Source organism: Electrophorus electricus, chromosome 5 (genome assembly GCF_013358815.1).
Source record: "Electrophorus electricus isolate fEleEle1 chromosome 5, fEleEle1.pri, whole genome shotgun sequence".
In the NCBI taxonomy this organism is placed as follows: Eukaryota; Metazoa; Chordata; class Actinopteri; order Gymnotiformes; family Gymnotidae; genus Electrophorus; species Electrophorus electricus.
In genome coordinates, this window is record NC_049539.1 from 8,799,433 (window position 1) to 8,820,389 (window position 20,957).

Here is a 20,957-nt window from a genome sequence, read left to right on the forward strand (position 1 = left end):
TGTTAAATGGTAATCAACCAGTAATGTATAGCTATCTTAATATAACCTTTAAACTGTGATGTTTGCTTCTATTATTTGATAGAATTTGATAATTGTTTAATTACTCACTTGTTCATTATAAAGTCACATTATTCCTCATAATTAATGAATGTTGCTTATTTTGTGTTTGGTGTAAACAAATTGTTACCACTGCTAACTGTGTTTATTATAAATCTCATATGAACAAATTAGATAAAATATATTAAAGTCAGTAGTTCTCAACTTCAAGAAAATAGGTAAGGAATTAGACTGACTCTCCAATCGCCTTACCCAACCCAAGCTTTTATACTTTGTTTGTTAAACCTCATTCTAGGATAATGGAGGTACAAATTGTTTAAGAAATACATGGTTATTTTTATTGGTACGTGGTCTTTTGTTTAATTGATTTGTGGTGAACTTGAATGCCTTACAGGAACTTTTTCTCCTAATCACGAAAACAAAGCCCATTGAATATGCATGAATCAAGGCATGCCCTTTCCCCAGGATATACCTGACAAAGGTTTGACCCCTTGGGCAGTGTGAAGTATGAAGTGGAAAGGAGGAGAGGATCCACAGAAAAGGGAGGGGGGGGGTACTCAAATTTCATGTTACCCTATGTTACTTTTTGTCAGTTCGGCTTAATCTCTTATCTTTAGTTTGGGTTCAATGGAATTTGCTCGTCACAGCTTATATCAAGCAAACTCAACTTGTTGTGTTGAATGAGAATGAAGTTTCATTGTTTGATCAGCGATTAACCATTACATAATTGTCGTCAAAAGCAAGGACGCATGGCCACTGATACACAAAACTCCTACTTCTGAAGGCCTACCTGAAAAGGTCTAGGCTCTCTAACTGAGCCAGCTCTGAAAATATAATCCTGTGGATCAAGAACCCTAGTCGTCTCATCGTCATTGGCCTACATCGCTTGTGCAAGGTCGAGCCAGCAATGCAATGGAGACGGACTCTCTTTCAGTGCCAGACAGACAGCCTGATGGAAAATGAGCACTTTCTCAGTCTGATAGGGTCGAGCCCAATGAGTCATAAGGACAGGCATTTACATTTGTACATTACATATTGGCATCAATAGTGACACTACTGTTTATATATGAAAATTAGACCAGTAACTCTTTCCTCCCACCTGTGATGCAGCCTCCTCAATCCTATCATTAGTTCTCTCAGGGCGTTTCACGACAGTTTCTCCTCTTCTATGTCTTTCTGGTATACTTTTAGTCAAGCTCTCTTACCATGAATCTCATTTGGTTAATAGGTTTTGGTAGGCATTGTTTGGTTTGATAATTAGACAGCCCAGTTGGTCATTCTCACAGTTTTCCTTTTCTTTCCTTTCTCTTATTAGTTAGCCACTTTGGTCCACCACAAATCTCATTTGGCTTAATTCTGGTTTCGTTACATTGTTATGTTTGTTTTACTATAGTGAAACTTAGTAAAAACGTACTTAGTTTTTACGTCTGTTAGTCAATTTTTGGAAGATGAGAAACAATCATGTCAAACTTCTGACTTTCATGATTTGAGACTAAATTAATAATCATTAATAAATTAGTTAAAATTAATAAATTTTCCCTGTTAATCAGGGTGGTGCCCAATTAAACTGATCAACTATAACAATTTATTTGTCATGATTGACCCTCCTAGCCTCCTATAGTTACCCTGTCTCATGTCTTTATTTTATTTTCTCCATTCCTGTTCCAGTCCTTGTTTTGGTTTTTGTTCTCTCATTTATATCACCTGTTCCTTTTTAGTTCTCATTTTTATTGCATATATACCCTGTGTTCATTTAGTCTTGTTGCTGGTCTTTGTGGTTCCATGCATCTTCGTGTGTGCTACCTGTGATATTTGTTACTCCATGCCTTGTTCGTTATTGCTTGTGTTAGTTGTTCATATCACTGTTTGTGTTCATGTTGTTTTGTTATAGCCTGCTTTTTTGTCTTTATGTTTTGTTCCTTTGTATTATGTATTCATTTATTCTCCTTGTTGACTTGATGACCTTGGAATGTGACTGGGACTCTGATTATGGATTTGCCCCTAATAAATCTTGCCCTTCTCAGCATTTGCATCCACCTCATGATCATTCCACATTACATTATTAAATTGTTGCAACCACTACATTATTAAATGATCACAACTCTATGACTTGCAAACAATTGCATGTAACATTTAACATGGACTAACATAGACCAGTGCTCCTGTCCAGAAAGGCTAATGAAATGCATGTGTTACTGTAGTGGGCTTTTGTATAAAATTTTTTTTACCAAAATGTTGCAAGAAAAGCTGTACACCAAAGTCACTGAAAACCCAGTGTAGGGAAGAGATGGATGACAGCATTTGGGTAAAGGTTCTCCGCCTTTACTTCATGAATATGAAGATACTAGGATACTAGGATGGTTTTATCATTGAAGGGCAGTTTATTGTGTTTTATACAATTTTAGGTCACTCCTCACTAAGGCTTTATTCTGTCAGACACGGACTGTCAGACACAGACTGTCAGGTCACTTGCCATGTATACAGAAATCTTTTTAGAAATGAACTGTGTCCTGAGTATGTCTTCCACAGTTTGGGAGCCTGAAAGTCCTATATCAGAGGCCAAACATTATTGTACTGCACTTCTCATTATTCCAAATTCTCTGAGCTACACTATGCCATAACACCTGAGACCTTTAAAAAGAGAATCATTCATTATATCAAATTTCACTTGAGTGCCATTTTACAAGCATGGAGATAATCCAAGTTAGTTTTTGGCCTTTTCCCTTAAACAGTCCTCTTCCCTAAATAACAATGCACGGATTGGCTGTCCAAATGACAACATAATTACAGACCCTCTAGAAATCGATAATGGCTTCAACATTTTTTTTATTGATGCTTTATGAGTAAGATATGAATACAAATATTTATTTAATTGACACATTAAATACATATATACATTCTGTATCTAAAGTAAAGTCCATGCAGAGCAGTAAAGGTTCATATGTCATATGTTCTACAGAGTTTTCTTGAAAAACTTCTCATGAACTTTCTCACTCTCTTTTTGTTTGACTCTTCATTAGGCTGTTATGTCACTGATTTTTTAAAAAGACATAAAGTTACTAGATAACAGAGCCTAGTGCCCAATTGGTCTTCTCACTATAAAGGTTAACAGTTTTTAAATCCTTACAAAATATATGGAGGCAGTGTTATGTAGTATTTTCCACCCGGATCAGACTGTTTTCATCCAGTGTAGATACTCTTTGTTTAACATGGAGAGTCATAAACATTATACATTCTTCATCACAGTCCTTTTCCCCTGAGATAGTTTTAATGCTTGATCCAAAAGCATTTGATCAAATGAAATGACCTCCTTTATACCATCAGTATATTTGGGTTTGTCAAAAGATTTATTGCATGGGTTACAGTTCTTTATGCAACCCCACTGGCTTCAATGTGTACAAATCAGATAATTCTTCTTGTTTTTCTTTTGGGTGAGTATCCTTTTTCCCCTTTGGTAATTTGCTCTCACTAAAGAACACCGTTAGCTCTTATCTCTATTTGACTTCATTGCATGCAGATATTCCTGCCTGACCCTGCCACTTCCTTACATCATCCTACACACATTCCTGTGTCTTTTGCATTTTCTGGCTATAATTTAAATTTCAGTTATAATAAATGTAGAATAAATGTGCTATAATAAAAATGTTATAATAAATAATAAACACAGTAAACACAGAAAATGATCCATCTATGAATATATCGGTTTTGTAATTAGCTTGCCATAAAATTATATACTTGGATTTATTTAAATTCAGTTTAATTTCACTGTTCAACCATGTCAAGCAACCTCTCTTGTTGCTCTTCTCTCCCACTTTTTGTGACATTTACATTTATAGTATTTAGCTGACACGTTTATCCAAAGCGACTTACAATTATGAGTGAGTACAACTTGAGCAATTGAGGGTTAAGGGCCTTACTCAGGGGCCCAACAGTGGCAACTTGGCAGTGGTGGGGCTTGAACTGGAAACCTTCCTACTAAAGATCAGCTAACAGGGGGCATGGAAACATGGGAACGGAGAGTACACAAAGAGCACATGTCAACACAGTAACAGGACAAAAGAAAAAACAAAAACAGGGAACCACATGGCATGGAGGGAGCCAAAGAGGAGGGTGCTATTACACTTCCATTAACTGTCCATTTAAATTCAGAAAAAAAATCTATATTACCAAATATAATCCAAATATATTTTTTATATAATCCAGATAATTCCCATTTTATCCCCAAATTATTTTTCGATACCTTGGATCAATATTTATCAAATTTTATTCGGAATAAAAGCCATGTTAAAAATCAGAAATTCATTTCTTCCAAGACCCACGTAATTTCCTCTTTTATTACTGGTTGGCAAAAATCCATTCAGTCCTCTACTGGAGAGAAGATCATTATGGTCTTAGGGACATAGACTGGATAGCTGACATAGACATAGGACTTAGACTGGATAGCTGTAGAGCTGGACCCTATTAAGTATTTCCTCTGTTTACTCTACTAGCTTCCACACACACATATTCCTCTAGATATCTAGTTGTGCAGTATGCATCTGGTGCCAATTTTGATCATCTTTTTTCTGGGCAGTTGCCTATTAAGAGTAATCCATTATCCCCTGTCTTGCTACTGGATCCAGATTTCTGTGGTTGTGAAAGAGCAGGAGTCAGGGTTGTGAAGGACTTGTAAACAACTTCCCCCATACTTCTCCAAATATCCCCTCCTTAAAACGCATATTGTTAGATACTGTACTTTCAAATTTAAAACCTTGTCCCTGACTTTCTAAAACCCCATTCTGGGTCTCCCCAGACACCATCTTTGAAAGTAATATTAATTGTAGAGGCACAGTCACATCTCCCTATGATACAATAACCTCCTTAGCCTCCTCCCCTCTTCTCCCAGTTAGACAACTTCATCATGAAGACAGATTATGGGATAAAATAATACTTCACATCCAGTGCTCTTCAGTGTGCTCTAGGCATAATCTCATTCAACTGAAATTTGTTTATCACACACATTGGACTAACTTTGACACATGCCAACAGGTCCTAGCTACACTGAGTAATATGTTTTGGTCACGACTCCGATTCCTGCTTGTGGTCTCTACACAACTGCCTCTCCTCTGTTATGGCGATGCCTTTTGGACAGTGTCCCTTAGAGGGCTCTGTCCCCACAGACACCAACCTCTCAGCTCATAATCCTGAAGCCATGGCCTTCTGTACATTGTTAGCTAGATGCTTTATTCTATTTCTCTGGAAGCAGCCCACTCCCTGTACACATAAGCACAGGCTAAAAGATTTGATTTTCTTCCTACAACTGGAAAAATTGAGGCTTACCCTGAAAGGCATGGCACATTTGAGAAGATTTTTTCTTTGATTTTTCAGTAATATTCAGAAGTAATATTTCTTCTCTTTCTCTCATCCCCTGACCACTGATGATGTTTACATGTTTTATTTTTTAAATAACCTTTTTCTTTCCCCTTTTCTGTCTTATTTGGTTGTAGGATGTGTGAGTGGTTAGGTGGGTACTGCAGTTGTTTCTGGTTTCAAGTGACTGTTGTTTAATACCTATATCAAACTAATAGTCTTATATTCTTCTTCTTAATAATAATAATAATAATAATAATAATAATAATAATAATAACAATAAGCTGATGATGATGATGATGATGATGATGATGATGATGATGATGATGATGATGATGATGATGATGATGATGATGATGCTAATGATTATGATGCTAATGCTTTTTTGCTTGTTTGGATCAATGGAACAACACCAGGGTTTAGCAAGAGCAGTAGAGATGAGCTGCTGCCCCCAATGAAGTGAGCTGTGCTTGAGCTACAGAATGTGTTCATAGGCAGTTTTCAAGGAAGTCTCTTAAAGAGAAAGGAGAGAAGGTCAAGGAGGCTGGTGTGGTGAGCATACTGAACACAACTGGTCTGTTGAGAACACTGAGCAGTTCTGCAAATATTGTAATTTTTGTTAAGATATATTCCTCTAGAAATCACTTTAATTAATATCAAAATTACTGAACTTAAATGAACATTTATAAATAGTTATTGTTTAGTGATTATCTGCACTACTGTACTTTGTCTGCAGTGCACTTATTTTAAATAAAAAAAAAAACAACAAACAAAAAGAGTGTCCACAGGTAGTAAAAAACCAGCAGGGTGCATGAGAGTTATAGTACAGGGCTCTAACTTTTCACCACCTTCCCAAAACTGTCCTGAAGCAAATGTTTGTTTGTTTAGGCTTGTTAACAGAATCGGTTACAAGGCAAATAGCCAATCTAAGCGATCAAACAAATGAAAAAACATAACTTTGTTTGCACCGCCTGCTCATATAATCTGAGTGACTAGAAGTGACAAGGTGATAGAGCAGACATTCTCTCTCTTATATAGTTAAGCTAATTATTCCAAGCTGGTGTACATGCAGAGGGAGAGAGACATGCACGTGCGCATACAGAAGGAGATACACATACATATAAGTGCAGAGACTGTATGTTACCTAGAAAACCGTAATGTTCCTCCCCCAAAACATTGTTGGGGAGTTCATGACATAACACTAGCTTTCAGAGTATTGCCAACAAGTTAAATCTCCCATTAGCTAATGCAAACAACTGTATCAAAAGTTAGGTATCTTATAACTATCAAATCAATCACTTATGATAGTAGATTTCTGAGTTAAGACAAGAATAGTTCTTGACCCTGTAAGCTAGCTAGCTAGCTAGTTTAGCTGGTTAAAGGCTTGTTAAAATTACAATTCCCAAATAACATTATTCACATATTCTATCCAATTATATCAAATCTAATTATAGACAGTAAGAGTAACCAATTAAATATATTACTTTGAAAATTAGGAATAAATATTTTACTGTTTTCGCTCAGGTAATGTTACATTCAGCATTGGTATGCACTATTTCACAACACCAACTGACATCAGCCCATTAAATGGCAAAATGGACACAATGGGGAGCTCTAACATCATTACACATCTGCCAGACTGACAGGGCCACCTGCTTTGTGTTTTTGTGCATTTTTTAATTTTTGGCCTCGTGAGCTCAGACATCGGTCGATCATCTCAAAATGGCATTAACTGGCCCAATTAATCGACCAGCTGATATATTGGTCAACCACAAATTTTCGGGTCCTAGTCATCACAGCTGGCAGGAGACTTCCATCTTCAAATTGTCAGTGAAATGCACAGGACCCTTAACTTACCAAAGATAGACCTCTCAGCTGATCAGCATTTGTCACCATCCCTACAACTTAATTCAAGTGGGCAAGAACCCTCCCACAGGAAGCCATCATGATTAGGGTAGAAAAAGAAGCTTTGCCAAAATGTGATCTCATGCTAGGACTTTCCTGCAATTGGTTAGGATGAAATAAATGTCTAAACAAGCTATTATATATATTAGAAGTGATATATTACAAAAAAATGTGTATGTGTGGATTGACACGTACTCATTTTCTCACATCTGTACTTAAAATAGCATCTGCATCGAGAATACTGAGCATGACAAGATGAAGAACATAAACAGCACCCTGCCACCAACTCATCTGGAACCAACTCATCTGCATCTTCTGTGCTGCTGAGGCTCTACCGATGCACAAATACCATGAGTGGCTTTACAGTCTGTCCACTCTGATTTGTTTGTGAAAGGCTTTCAGTGTGAAATATGTAATAGCATTAAGTTGGCCCTGCAATTCAAAGCTGATGCATAGCGCAATGCTCCATTGCTTCTCCACATGACTGTACTGACTGTGAACATTGCACTCACTCCTCTGTGTGTGTGTGTGTGTGTGTGTGTGTGTGTGTGTGTGTGTGTGTGTGTGAGCAGGGGTGCATGTACTTACTGAATAATAAGTGACTGGAACCTATGTCTACATAACTATGTGAGTGTATGATCCAAATGTATAGGATGTGGATATGCATGGATATGAGTGTGTGTGTGTGCGTGTGTGTGTGTGTGTGTGTGTGTGTGTGTGTGTGTGTGTGTGTGTGTGGTATATGTATTTGTGTGTACAAGCACGTGTGTCTGCTTGTGTAATCTTTTATTTGCCCTCCAGGTGACAGAGTGAGTGGTCCAGAGAGACTAAAGACTCCCATGCACTCCTCCCTGGCCCTTGTGTCTAATTGTTATTCATTAATTGAAAATGATTTCCACTCTCACAGTATATATTTGGTTCCCATTCATCTCTGTGCCTCTATTGATTAATCCCTAGATCAAGATTATTTGCCTCAATCCTGACCTAAAAAAGGTTCCCTCTCTCACAGTAGCGGGTTTTAAAGCATGACAATCAGCATGGCCTCTAAGGAAAGGCTATCAGCAGATAGAAATGCTGCCTCTGCTGAGGGGGACTGGGGATCAATCCCCTGTACCAGCAAGTGCACTGTATTTTACCAATAAGAGTCCTTGGGCACCACCATCACTACATTTGCCTGCATCCATAACATGATTGTAATTATAAGTTGCTCTGAATAAGAGCATCTGCCAGATACATAAATGTAAATTTCAAAAGGACCATCTCCACATTCTGCATTTGCTCAAGTACATTGGATAGTTGTGTTAATCTTGTATTCCACCCCAGCCTGCAACTACAGATGCAGTTACTCTCAAAACAGCCCTGCAGCCTCCTCTAAGGGAGGGTAGGGAATGAAGCTATTCTCCAGTGTGTGGCTTTGCTGTACATTTAATTGTCCAGCAGACATTCAGGCACAGGTGATCTGAGTGGTTGGTATTTGTTGCTGCTGTTTCCATTTTGAAAGCAGATAAGGGCAACTCAAAGTGAAAGCTGTACGCTGCACAAACGGAGACCTTCCATTTTCTGGAAGTAAATGTGGAGTTTCATATATGAATAGGTTCTACTGCAAATCCAAGCATTTAGTCATCATGCAAGCATGTCATCATGTCATATAAATAGTCAGTCTGCTCCTAGCTGGTGATATATTCTGGACAGGATGATGGTTTCCATGTATTACTAAATTAGATTCCATGTAAAAACAAACAAACAAACAAACAAAAAAAACCCAGTTACAGTTAGACTCATTTTTCATACAGCTTTTCAGCCAGCCAGATATTAGAATTCTGAATGGACCACTCTAAGTTGCTCACATTTTCTTTCTTTGACCACTTTCTTAAGGGTCATTGGGCTCACAAGCCTGACACACCCTGAGGCTGTTACATTTTCTTGTGAGATTCAGTTTGCCTTTGATTAATTTTTCCAAAGGGAGTTGTAGGCATGTGACAAGATAGGAGTCAAGGACCACAGTCTTCAATTTGGCCTTGACTGAAACAACCTTTCTTATCATAGGAATCAACAGAGCAGTTAACTGATTAATTATTCAGGGACATACTATTTATGATTGCTCACTGCACTATGCCTGCAATTATTTTCTCCTGCTCCTCCTCTTCTTCATCACAGCTCCAGACTCAGATCGCCAGAGGCTAAACACAATGTACATTTGCTGGGAGAGCAATCAAAAGGCCATTTAGTTGGCTAGCTTATCTGTTTGCACAAGGAGTATATAAGTCAGAGTTAAGCACATGCATGGGACCTTGGGCACCCACTTTCATATCTGTCATTTCTGAGGTAACTGGATTTAAAGTCTTAGTGCCTAGAAATTATACCATCAATCAATATGAATCTGATTTCATTTTAATAAGTTGATGCCTAGTAACAGTTCAACAGTAATACTAATGGAATAGCACTGTCAATCTGGTGGTGATCTAGAACTGGCATTTTCATATACTCTATACAACTATACAACATTTCACTAGAATTAGCCAACAGTCTAAACCTACCTGCTTAATGGCCTGCAGCATCTTACCGTAGCTGTAAACAATCTCCATAAAGGGAAGGACAAGGCGGAAGAAGAAGAGACAGATGATGTAAGACACGTTGTTGGTGGTCCTGGCCGAAGAGTTCACGCTGCAGGTGGTGCCGTGCCCCTCCCGCCCATAGCTGCTCCAGCTGAATGGGAAGCAGCTTCAAGACCATGGAGTAGAGCCAAGAGAAGGCAATGCCCACAATTGCCTTCCTATAGCTGGTGGAGTTGGCCTGCAGGGCTGCCATCACGGTCTAGTAGTGCTCACAGGACAGCACTGCCAGGGATAGGAGGGACACTATACCTGCACCAAAGGAGACAGAACATCACAGACACAAGCAGCCGTTCTCCTGCTGTTATGCTGTAGGCGTCCAAACAGCCAGGTACTGAGTGTACAGCGAAGACCTTCAGCATCAGCATACAAACAAAAGGGAGCCATCTCAGGAGCTGGAAATCCACTGAAGTGCAATAACACTCAGATGGCAAAAGAGGCAAAATGTGAGAGGAACTGAGCAAGCATGGTATGAGGAGAGGGATTATAGCTTCATAAGACTTGCTGTCAAAGATTCTGCTTCGATGTCTCCAGAGGAAGTCGCTTTCATCCACATGTGTGTCTCCTGAGTCCTGAAACAAGCTTCAACCACAGTCAAAATCAGAGCTGCAGACTGGCGATGAAAAAACCCATCTGGCTGTGCTCTGTAAAAATGCTTCTGCATTTGATTCATATCCTCTAACAAATGCATGCCTATGATGTTTCAATAACAAAACAAGACATTTATAAAGACACTAAATAAGACCATCATAGAGAAACATAAAGATAATCATCAAATGTCTACCCTTTTCTCTACTATGCATTATACTTTTCATCCTGGACTGGCATCTTTTAAGTGAGGCTCCAAAGATCATACAGCTTGTTGCATCTCAGTACATCCCGCTCCTTGAGGAGGCGAAACATAGTCCCACTACTGTCATTGTTACTTTTACATCAAAAGAGACGTCTGTTTTTAAAATGTTAGGGATCCACGAGGGGAAAACAAACTTGTAAAATGTACAATACAGTATAATTACACCCACAAATACTTTGTTTTCTTGTTTATGTGTATTTGTGTATATGTATATGTGTGTGAATACATGCATACTGTGCATAGCAGTTATTTTTGTGTACAGTATAAAATATTGTGACAGACAAGAATCTGTGATATTGCCCATAAGTCCACAAATTGCATGGCAAAGTGTCTATTAAAACATTCTGTGAAGCCCAAATTGAAATAGTACTTTTGGCACAGAGATAATTTGGAGTACTTTAACTAGAACTAGGTTACTGGTGAGACAGATATGCCTGCTCCTATTACTGTCCTAGATTGTAGGTTATAGACAAAGGAGCCTCTAGGCTTAACTCTAGTGGGAATATATATCTACTGCAACACACTGTGGAAGTAAAAATACGGAAATCACATTAATTCATTGTTAGTGATTGTGCACTTCTACACTGCATCAGTACTTCTCTTTCTCCCCCTCTATCTCTCCCTCTCTCTTCATCTCCCTTCCTCTCTCTCCCTCTCTCTCCATCTTGCTCAGTACTCAATCTCTCAGAACAGCAGGCTGCATCTCATGATAGCAGCTCTCAGGATAGTGGGCAGTTAGACTTTTCACATGAAAAACTCTTAGAGCTCATCTGAGATGTAAAATCGACTTAGTTGAAGTGTGTAAAGCAAATGTTTCACCCTTCCTAGGAAAGCCCTGATTCCAAGCACATGTCTACCTGCACCCATCAGACTGATGTGGGAGTAGAACATTTTTATGCACCCATGACCTCAATTCCAGAAATTCTATACTGAAAATGATTATCGTCACATACGATGTTGCCTCATAGATATGGACATGGTGAACATAACTGTCTACCTCTGACAGATGTGGAAAACAAATCTGTCAGGCCTGGAAGCATGTTTTGCACAGTTATGCTTCTGACATGTAACTGGCAGACATACACCATCACACCAATTATGAAACATAAGTTCAGCCATTACATGTGCAGTACATGCCCTTCAATGAGTCTGTGAATGTCTTTTTTTACATTGTACAATTAAAAGTCTCATGGCCTAAGCCATGGTGGAGGTACTTGGAAAAAGTATGTCCTTATGGATGGACAAGTAGCACAAATCTTATGCAAACAAAAATTCACTTCATTTTCTACATAACCTTCATTATAAACTCCATCTTCTCCTCATTCCTGAAAATAAACCCACTTTGTGGGTGGGCACATTGTAAATTTCCCCAGCATGAGCAGGTGTGTTGCTGGTGATAGAGACATGCCCTTGACTTTGCCAGCATTTTTATTTTTATTTTGCTATTGTTGTTCCACAGCAGAGGGACAAGCCTTTTCAGCAGTCTGGGACAATGGAAGAAATTCAGCACAGCAACTTTTCATTCCAAATGAAAGGATTCACTTACAGCTTTTTCACATGCAGTCACAGTATCCTTAACAAATAAATAACAAACAAACAAAAAAGTAAAACATCATGCTCTATTCCATGGGCATAGTTAGATGGCTTAAAGTCCATACCTCCATTGTTATGACAATCTGCCCAGCAATTATAGAACATGTGCCAATCTAATTATGTTAATAAAGCAAATATAATTCTTGGGCCAGGGCCAAAAAATGTTTATGAAAAACCTCTACAGTAATTATAATGCATACACATCTGGGACAGTGATTGTAAACAGAAGTATTATATGTATTTCAGATCTATTTACAAGCATCAAACTGTTATTATGTAGTTTCTTCTTACCATCTGAGCAGAAGCTTTGCCCTATCCTGAGGAGGAGAACATAGTGGCAGCTGTGAGCGTCTTATTTCACTACACTAAAGGGAGGGGCTGAAGGCTTTGTCCCCCAAAAAATCATTGACTGAGCAGCAAATGCACTAAACAACAGCCACTTATATCAAGGACATTGTGTTAAGGTTGTTGCGGGTTTGGTCAAACATCTATTGTTTGTGAACTTGGGTATGATAGCTGGATTCAGGTCCAGATTATACAACAGGGTTAACTCACACCTAATTAGCAAAATACGTTAGAGAATTTCTTTACAATAATAAGAGCCTCCTGCCTATCACTGACAGGGGCCGATTGGAAAGTTCTGGCCTCCACTGCACTTTGTGTAATTGTACCTAATGAACCTGTACGGTGTAAAGTCCAGCTCTTCAATCAGCAATTACTACAGTAAATGAAAATATATAATGGATTATATTATGAATAGTGGACACTGGTTTCCAGTGAATATGAACTGCTGACCTGCTATTTTACAAGTGCCCTCTCAATTTGCGCAGTTTCAACAACTGAGCAAAAACCCTAAATAGAACCCTAACATTTAAATAACAATTTATTACATTGAAACGGTGTGCTCTGATTTAGTATATTTAACAGAGCAGAGACTTCTTTTTTATACCTTTCAAAGACTAGAACACATCTATTCAATAGTGTTAAACCAAAGGGTTTACTTCACAACCAATCTAAATGCTATTAGCTGTATTTGTCAGATATTAGTTCCACACTCTTTTGGTGCAAATAGGATTTTCAAAACTGAAATGAACCCATGAGCAAGCAAGGACCTTTGGAAAATTATAACACATTTTCCTTTGCTCTTTTCCACAGTATCTGATTCAGAAGCCAAAGCTACTCAGGACAAACTATAAACCCCATTGTGAGTGGTGCATATAACCTCTCATTTATGAAGCGGTTTCTTCTACTGATTGGCTGCCTACAGACTAAATACGTATGTATAAGCATGGTCCTTCTTGTTGTTGTTGTTTTTTTTAAACTTAACAGTGTTTAAATTCTCTCGCAATGTATTACTCATGTCAAACATTTTGTCAGCATTCAGTCTTGTCAGCCACAGTGGCACAAGCATCTGCGTAAGAGCGAGTTTATACTGGATAGACTGAAAGTGAGGGCAAAATATTATAATCAAGGTTCATAACAGGGTCCGCGTCTTTGATCATGAATTCAAATTCTGATCGAGCATTTTCCACGTTCAGAGAAATCATGCATGAGCACATCACAACCGTGCTCTCCCGTCAACACCCGTCAAACAACGATGCCTACAATCAGTTGTCGTAACAATTCAGCAGTGAACAGCAGCTATTATGGAGTTGCGTATAGTCAGCATTTTGAAGATTACCCAAAACGACCATCAGCGGAAATATCTTGAAAGACGATGTCAGTTTCACAAAGCGCCGGGAACAAAAACATATTTTTCTATTGTATGTTATTTTATAATGTGAGTCGAGGTTTAAGTCGAACAACAGCGACAACAATTTATTTAAAGCTTATATTATAAGACATAAAGACATATACATATTATATTATAAAGACATAAAGACAATCTAAATACTTACTCAATAAAGAATAAATAAAGCCATCCCACACGCAACCGGATCCTCCGTTTAGTCATCGTCCCTGCGTGCTGGACGCGAAACTGAAGCGAGTCCCCACGACGCAAATTGTCCTATCACTCAATGAAATGCTCACAAGGAGGCAATTTATGGGTTTCTAGCGAGAGAATAGTACGAGAACGAGCGAATTATTTATAAAAACCGAAAGTTAAAATGAAGCCACGGTACACTGCCACGACCAGATGACTAGTGCTGTATGCAGGACTCCCTTCCAAGTGGCCGTTACAGCCGTTACTGCTGCTGGCGCACCGCGCGCCGACAGCTCTCGCGCAACTAAAACTCGGCGTTGGACACAAGCATTGTGGTTGGTTTCCGTCAGTACGTCGCTTTATGCTAACCTACTGCGAATTATTGAAAATAAATTGTTGCTTGATAGAAATATTTACTTTAGCAAGTATATCTGGGTCGGAGTAATCCATTCATGTAAGCGACTTTTCTAGCCCACAAGCCAGTTTGCTAAAAATCTGTTTCATGTAAATTTAAAAAGTAGGTCTATTATGCACTTATTTTATCACTAAATAAAAAAGTCATTTAGATTTTTATTTGCATGTGTCATGGACATGATAATACATGACAATCAGATGTATTACTGATTTAAAGATATGGTCAGTTAGGTCCAAACGTATTCAACCACATTAGTTCAAATTCTCACACCACGGCCGACCTGGTGATTTTATCACTCCCCGCCTATCTGACGTGTACGTTGCTAGCCAGAGGAAAAGGTCTCTATTCGCTTAAATTAAATTACCTGACAAAAATCGTGCTCTGTTGTGACCTTTAATAAATACGTTTGCACACAGCCTACACCAAGAACCAATTGGTGTAATATATATCAAATCCAACTAGTCCTTAAGGATGTATCTAAAGCCGAATAGCTTTAGTCTATTTAAAAGAAACGCAAAAATCGGATTTTAATGCCGCAGCCTTACGCTACCACACCCATAAAAGAGTAAAGAAACTCAAATGTAGCAAAAACAATGATGTATATTTATAATGATATTTCTATAAAATTTTAATCCACCTTTTTAATTTGACCATATTACTATTTATTTTATTGTATTTTTTTGTTGATTATTGTAAACATGAAGTTAATCACCAGTCAGAGCAACAAAACAACTGTAAACATTGGGGTCTCAGTAAATGCACAGAAATGTGTGAATTTTGTGCTTGTGTGTATAACCTAAATATGTTCACTTGCTGAAAATGAAATGCATTTTAAGTAAAAATGACTGTGTCACCCTGACCCATGAAATAGTCCATTTAAGAAAAAAGGGATTGGGGAAAATGTTTCGAAAAAATTGCATTCAAGTACATTTTTCAGTTTTCAGTAGATCATTCTTCTGTATGAATGGGCCAGCATGAAAGAAGCTGTTAGCAAATGTAGTTTAAGACCTTTATACTTGGAAAAAGTTCATAAGTGCTTATGATGGATCTGACCATATGCATTTTCCAACACTTTCCTGTTCTTTCATCAGATGGTTAGGTTACATTTTTTTTTAGAGTACTTTAGATCAAGATGTGAACTATTCAAATCACATATATGAAATTAGCCTTTTGTTATTGAATGCCCACTAAAAGTGCAGTTAATGCCATGCCTAATTGACTGAATTTCTGAATTGGCAAGCTGGAACACTATCATTAAACTATTTTTCAGGGAACAGGGGCAATGATCTTTGTTTACAGCTCATGCAGTCCATTGATCCAATCAAGAATTGACAGATCACAAACAAACACAAGGCCTGTTTGACCTGACGCCAGATCTATGACTCGGGCAATGTATAGCTATAGTAAGTGAGCCTCACAGCCTGTGCACTACCACTCGCAGTTGTACACTCACCTCCCTTTTGACCTCTTTTTTCTCCACAGAATCAACATTGCTCATAGGCATCTTCAGTTCATTGCTCCAAATAGGCTGGCAGGCAGCAGTCAACGCCTATTTGTGTTACAGGAACTGAGCATAACAGACTACGCATTGCCTGCCTTATTGTGATGCATAAACAAACTGCACCTTAGGTTCAGTCTGTCTTTGTAAATGTTCCCCATTGTGGCACACCAGGTCCAAAACGGTGATTGAGAATTGCGTATTTGCAATTTAATTTCACGAGAGTAGGATAAACCCTGTGGGAATGACTGAGGCTACAAGTAAGAAGAAAACAATTTCTTTGACTCAGTGCATTAAAAATGCATATGAAATACTCATTCGCTTGATGGGGTTTCATAGTTTTGAATGCTCTTCTGGGTCAATAAAGGTCTTAGAAACTTTACAAGAGAAAGCTATGCTCCTGGAGAGCTAACAACCTGCTGAGTTTCATTTCAGCCTTATTATAATACACTTTGGTGCTGCCTTTTGACACCCCTGTGGTTCCTGGATCAACTTTGTCAAACGAATGCTGGAAATTGGCAGGGGGGTAACCCTGCAGGTTCAGGACATAAAATGTCTGATTCTCTGCAGTTGTGTATGTTTAGGCCAGTCCTCTAATACACTGAAAAACGTAATAAGAAACATTTCATATTTGAAAGTAAAATTAACTCCTTTACTGATGGAATGTACTTTACTGTAACACAAATCTACACATTCATTCCTCTCAATTATACCGCAAATACCTTTACACTGGAGTTTATTATATAATGTAGACTACAGTATATAATAAACACCTTTACTCTGGAGTTTATTATTGGTACTGTAGACTATAGTACCAGTCAAAATTTGGATACTCCTGACTGAATGTATGTTTTAATAGTAATAAAGGCATTTTAATCTAATGGACTATACTTAAATCTCTTTCTAACACAAATATAACTTGGGAAAGGTGTTAGCCTATATATTCATTTTCAAAAGACAGACACACACTCACACACACACACACACACACACACACACACACACACACACACACACACACACACACACACACACAATTTTAGATGCACCCTCCCTATACAATTGCTCTGCATATGTGAGAATGTCTTCAAGACTGAAGGAAAAGTGTCATAGGTGGTTGCCTCATGAAGCTGGTTAAGAAAACACCAAAAGTGCAAAGCTGCCATCAAAGTAAAGGACAGTTACTTCAAAGAATCTAAAAGATATTTGTTGATCACATGTGTATGATTTCATTGATTTGATACCTTTCCTGTTTTTTTAAACTGTACAAAAGGAGGAATAAACAGAGTAGGTGTGTCCATACCTTTGACTGGTACTATATGCATTTAAATTTGTTTTTAAAGAATTCCCCAAAACTACAAGTGTTCCATGCAATTACATATAGATGACACTTTGTTTGGCCCAAAACGATATTCTAAATTATGATTGATCCTGGATGAGGCTGGTTTTGTTTTGGGGTTTTTTTTTTGGTTTTTTTTTTGGTTTTTTGGTAGTTTTTTTTTTACCTTCAAATATTTTGCTTATTGTTGGCATTTTTGAATTATCAGAACTATATTTATTTGCAAGAGGCATCTGAACTACAGGTGGACTGAAGTCATCCTTGCTGTTTCAAGGGACCTTGGTTTAGGGTATTCACCCAAGACTGCTTAGAACAAATCTGAATAAGCAATCTTATTAGGTTAGGGTATATAGAATACCTTATGCACATCTATACTGTACAAATTCCTGGTTTTGAGGTCTACTGGCAGTATATAAACTCTTTAAGAGAACACAATATATGAGCCCTTGCAATGAAAAAACATATATGTCCATTTACTTTTTTCCACATTCTACAAAATAAAAACAATAATAGAAAGCATTATTGCAAGTTTTATTTTTAAATGCCCACATGAATGAAGTAAGGTAAGTCTAAATTAAGCATATTTAACATTTTAATGTAATTTTAATATAAAAGTTCAAAAACTAAAAAACTGAAAAACTGATTTCACAAAAAGGGGATATACATGGTTGATAGATGTTTTTTTCATTGCAACGGCTTATATAACATAAGAGGTTATACTATTAAAATAGTTCACATAAACTTGTAAATGCAGGGCATTGTCTTTCCCTGTTTGGTCCGAACCACTTAAACTTTTTTTTTTACAGTGGGTGATTGTAATGATCAATTGATCAGCCATATTGCTGATATACAGCATTTAGCTCAAGTAAATTAAAATTATTTATCAGTTACTTGAAATCCAAGTTAAATCTACTCATAAACTCACACAGTCTAGAACTCAAATCCACGTAAATTTAAGGGCCATCTGCTGAGCAAATATTCGGCAAACTTCCAAATGCTGTCAAAATGAACAGGGCTGGTGCTGGAAATCTCTTCAGATCAAAACAAAGGGAAATGAAGGTGCTAGTTGAGAAGCTTAAGACACAACAATATGCATATTACAAAACTATCACAACAATGTTGTTTTGTGGTGTACATATAAGTGCAGAATAAGCCAGAAGCATCAGCTTTAAGTGATGTTCCATGGGTGGACACTACTGGCACAGGCACACCTATACCCATAACACACAGTAACACCACCAATCCAGACACCAATCCAGACAGGTGTGGGGGTTAGAAGAAAAGCCTTTGTGGAGCATCACCATTGGATCTAGATATTCAGTTTGTGGCAATTAGAGTTGCATGCAGAAAACATTTGACAGCAATCTCCGACAAATGAACTAGGTCTTAAAAAAACATTGAATACATTTCTCTAGGTAACTCAAAATTAACCTTTTTTTTCCACATCAAAACGTTTCTGGTTTGATCTCAGTATTGCCAAAATCCATATAGTTCCTTCCAGTACTGGCCTGTGGCAAGAGTACACATGGTTTGGATGGTTGGGAGAAATAAAAATCAGTAAATGGTGATCTAACACACGTCTAATGTAAAGATGCATCTATGGGTATTGGTTGCCTGGTTCAAATGTGTTTAAAGCTAAACTCCGTAGGAGGATATCTCTCTAAGAGCAATAAAGTAGAAGCAGTTGTACTGGATGCCAGCTATATTATCATGAATAGATTAAATACTTCTACATGTATTAAAACCATGAAAGAATTTTAGATAACTTACTGTAATGTTAACAATCATGGCTATTATTGTAATTGTCTCTTGTGACAATGCCCTCTGTACACAGAATAAAATGTTGTGCAACAAAATAAAAATAATCCCAACATTAGGCATATGTAAAATGAAAATCAAATAATTTCTTCACTCTAATTAGTACTAGTACTAGTCCTGTCTGATCATTTGAAAGTGCTGTTCAGCCCTCACCTGTATGCGTCGGTCTGATCCTGTGTGGGAGGACATACTGTCTTTCCTCCTGCTCATAGGGTGCTCACACAGTCATAGTCCAAATGCTACTACCCAGGTTCTGTCTTTCTCTGCCATTGTCATTCTTTGTGCACAACAAACATAATTTCTCAGAATCTATTTTGGCATTACAGGGCATACTGAGTTCTCAAGAGCATATGCACTTAATAAGGCAGCAGGTACACTTTCCCTGGTTAAAAGTGTCTGGATAATTCACTACTTGTAACAAAGGTCGGTGTCGCGGTTTTAATTTTATGGTCCGTTTATGCTCATGTATTGCGAATTTAAAAAGGACTTCTCTAAAACCGAATGACTGATAGTCTCTGAAGTAGCAGTTGTGCTTTTGTTTTGTAGAGCAAGACAGGTCTATAAGTTCACACAGGAGGCCTTGATTCCTTAGAGAGGGGAGTGGTCAGAAAAAGTAAGTGTATTGTATTGGTGACCTTCCTTTAGGCCTGTGTCACTGCTGGAAAAAAACTGCTGAAACGCTATAGTGATTATCTCCTGTTTTTGTCAAAGTTCCAAGGTAACAGCATGTAATGGATAACATCACTTGATGATGATGTCATACAGCTGTGACACTTCGCATGCTGCCATGAACCAGTCACTTCCGTGTTTTTCATTCTGAGGCTGATTTTTGCCCTAGTCTGGGCTGTACCTACATCACAATCTTCTAACACATTTTTAAAAGTCAAAGTCAGATAATGCTTCTGAATAATCCATTATGGTATATCAATGTTTGGTAAGCTTGCTTTAAACATTTTTATGCAAGGAATTTCAGAAAATGGTGAAACACCACCGTCGTTTTGTCTGGACTGACTGGAGAGCGGATGGCAAGTGTGCATGCTTTAGCACTTTCCACAAAAGCCAGCTGTCACAGTACTGAAACCTGGAACTGGAAAATGTACCCAGTATCAGGTATGGACTATAACAGGGTGGTGACAGGACCTGTGCTCAGAGAGAAAAAAACATCGAACCAAGATGCACCCTGTAGAGTAATTCTGATGGCAAGCCAAACCATGTGACTGTGACAAAACCACTGACAGGAGGGGATTCTGCATGCAAGGCATAAAGAATTTCTAGAGAAGGAATGGGGGGGAAAACACTGTCCAAAAGACAAAAACCATAGAGAACAGGTTAGGGTCAAAAAACAGGATAAGAGAGAGCAGAGGTACAAAATCACAAATCCAGAAAAAACAGGCAGAATAAGGGGTGGGAACCGGAGGCTGCAGGGGTGCTAAAGAAGGCTCAGCATGAAGGCATTAGGCAAACAATGCTTCATGAAGAGCGACAGCAAGACTAGGTTGCTATAGGGAAATGATTAGGGCAAGATAGGTGAGTAGTATTAGCATTCATCCTGGTTGTTGGTGTGGTGATTGACTGTTAGGGATGGAGATGCATG

At 38.1% G+C, this 20,957-nt stretch overlaps 1 pseudogene; it reads right to left on the minus strand.

The window, feature by feature from the left end:
- The window catches only part of LOC113576116, a 31,650-nt pseudogene that overhangs the window by 7,556 nt on the left and 3,137 nt on the right, over positions 1-20,957 (minus strand).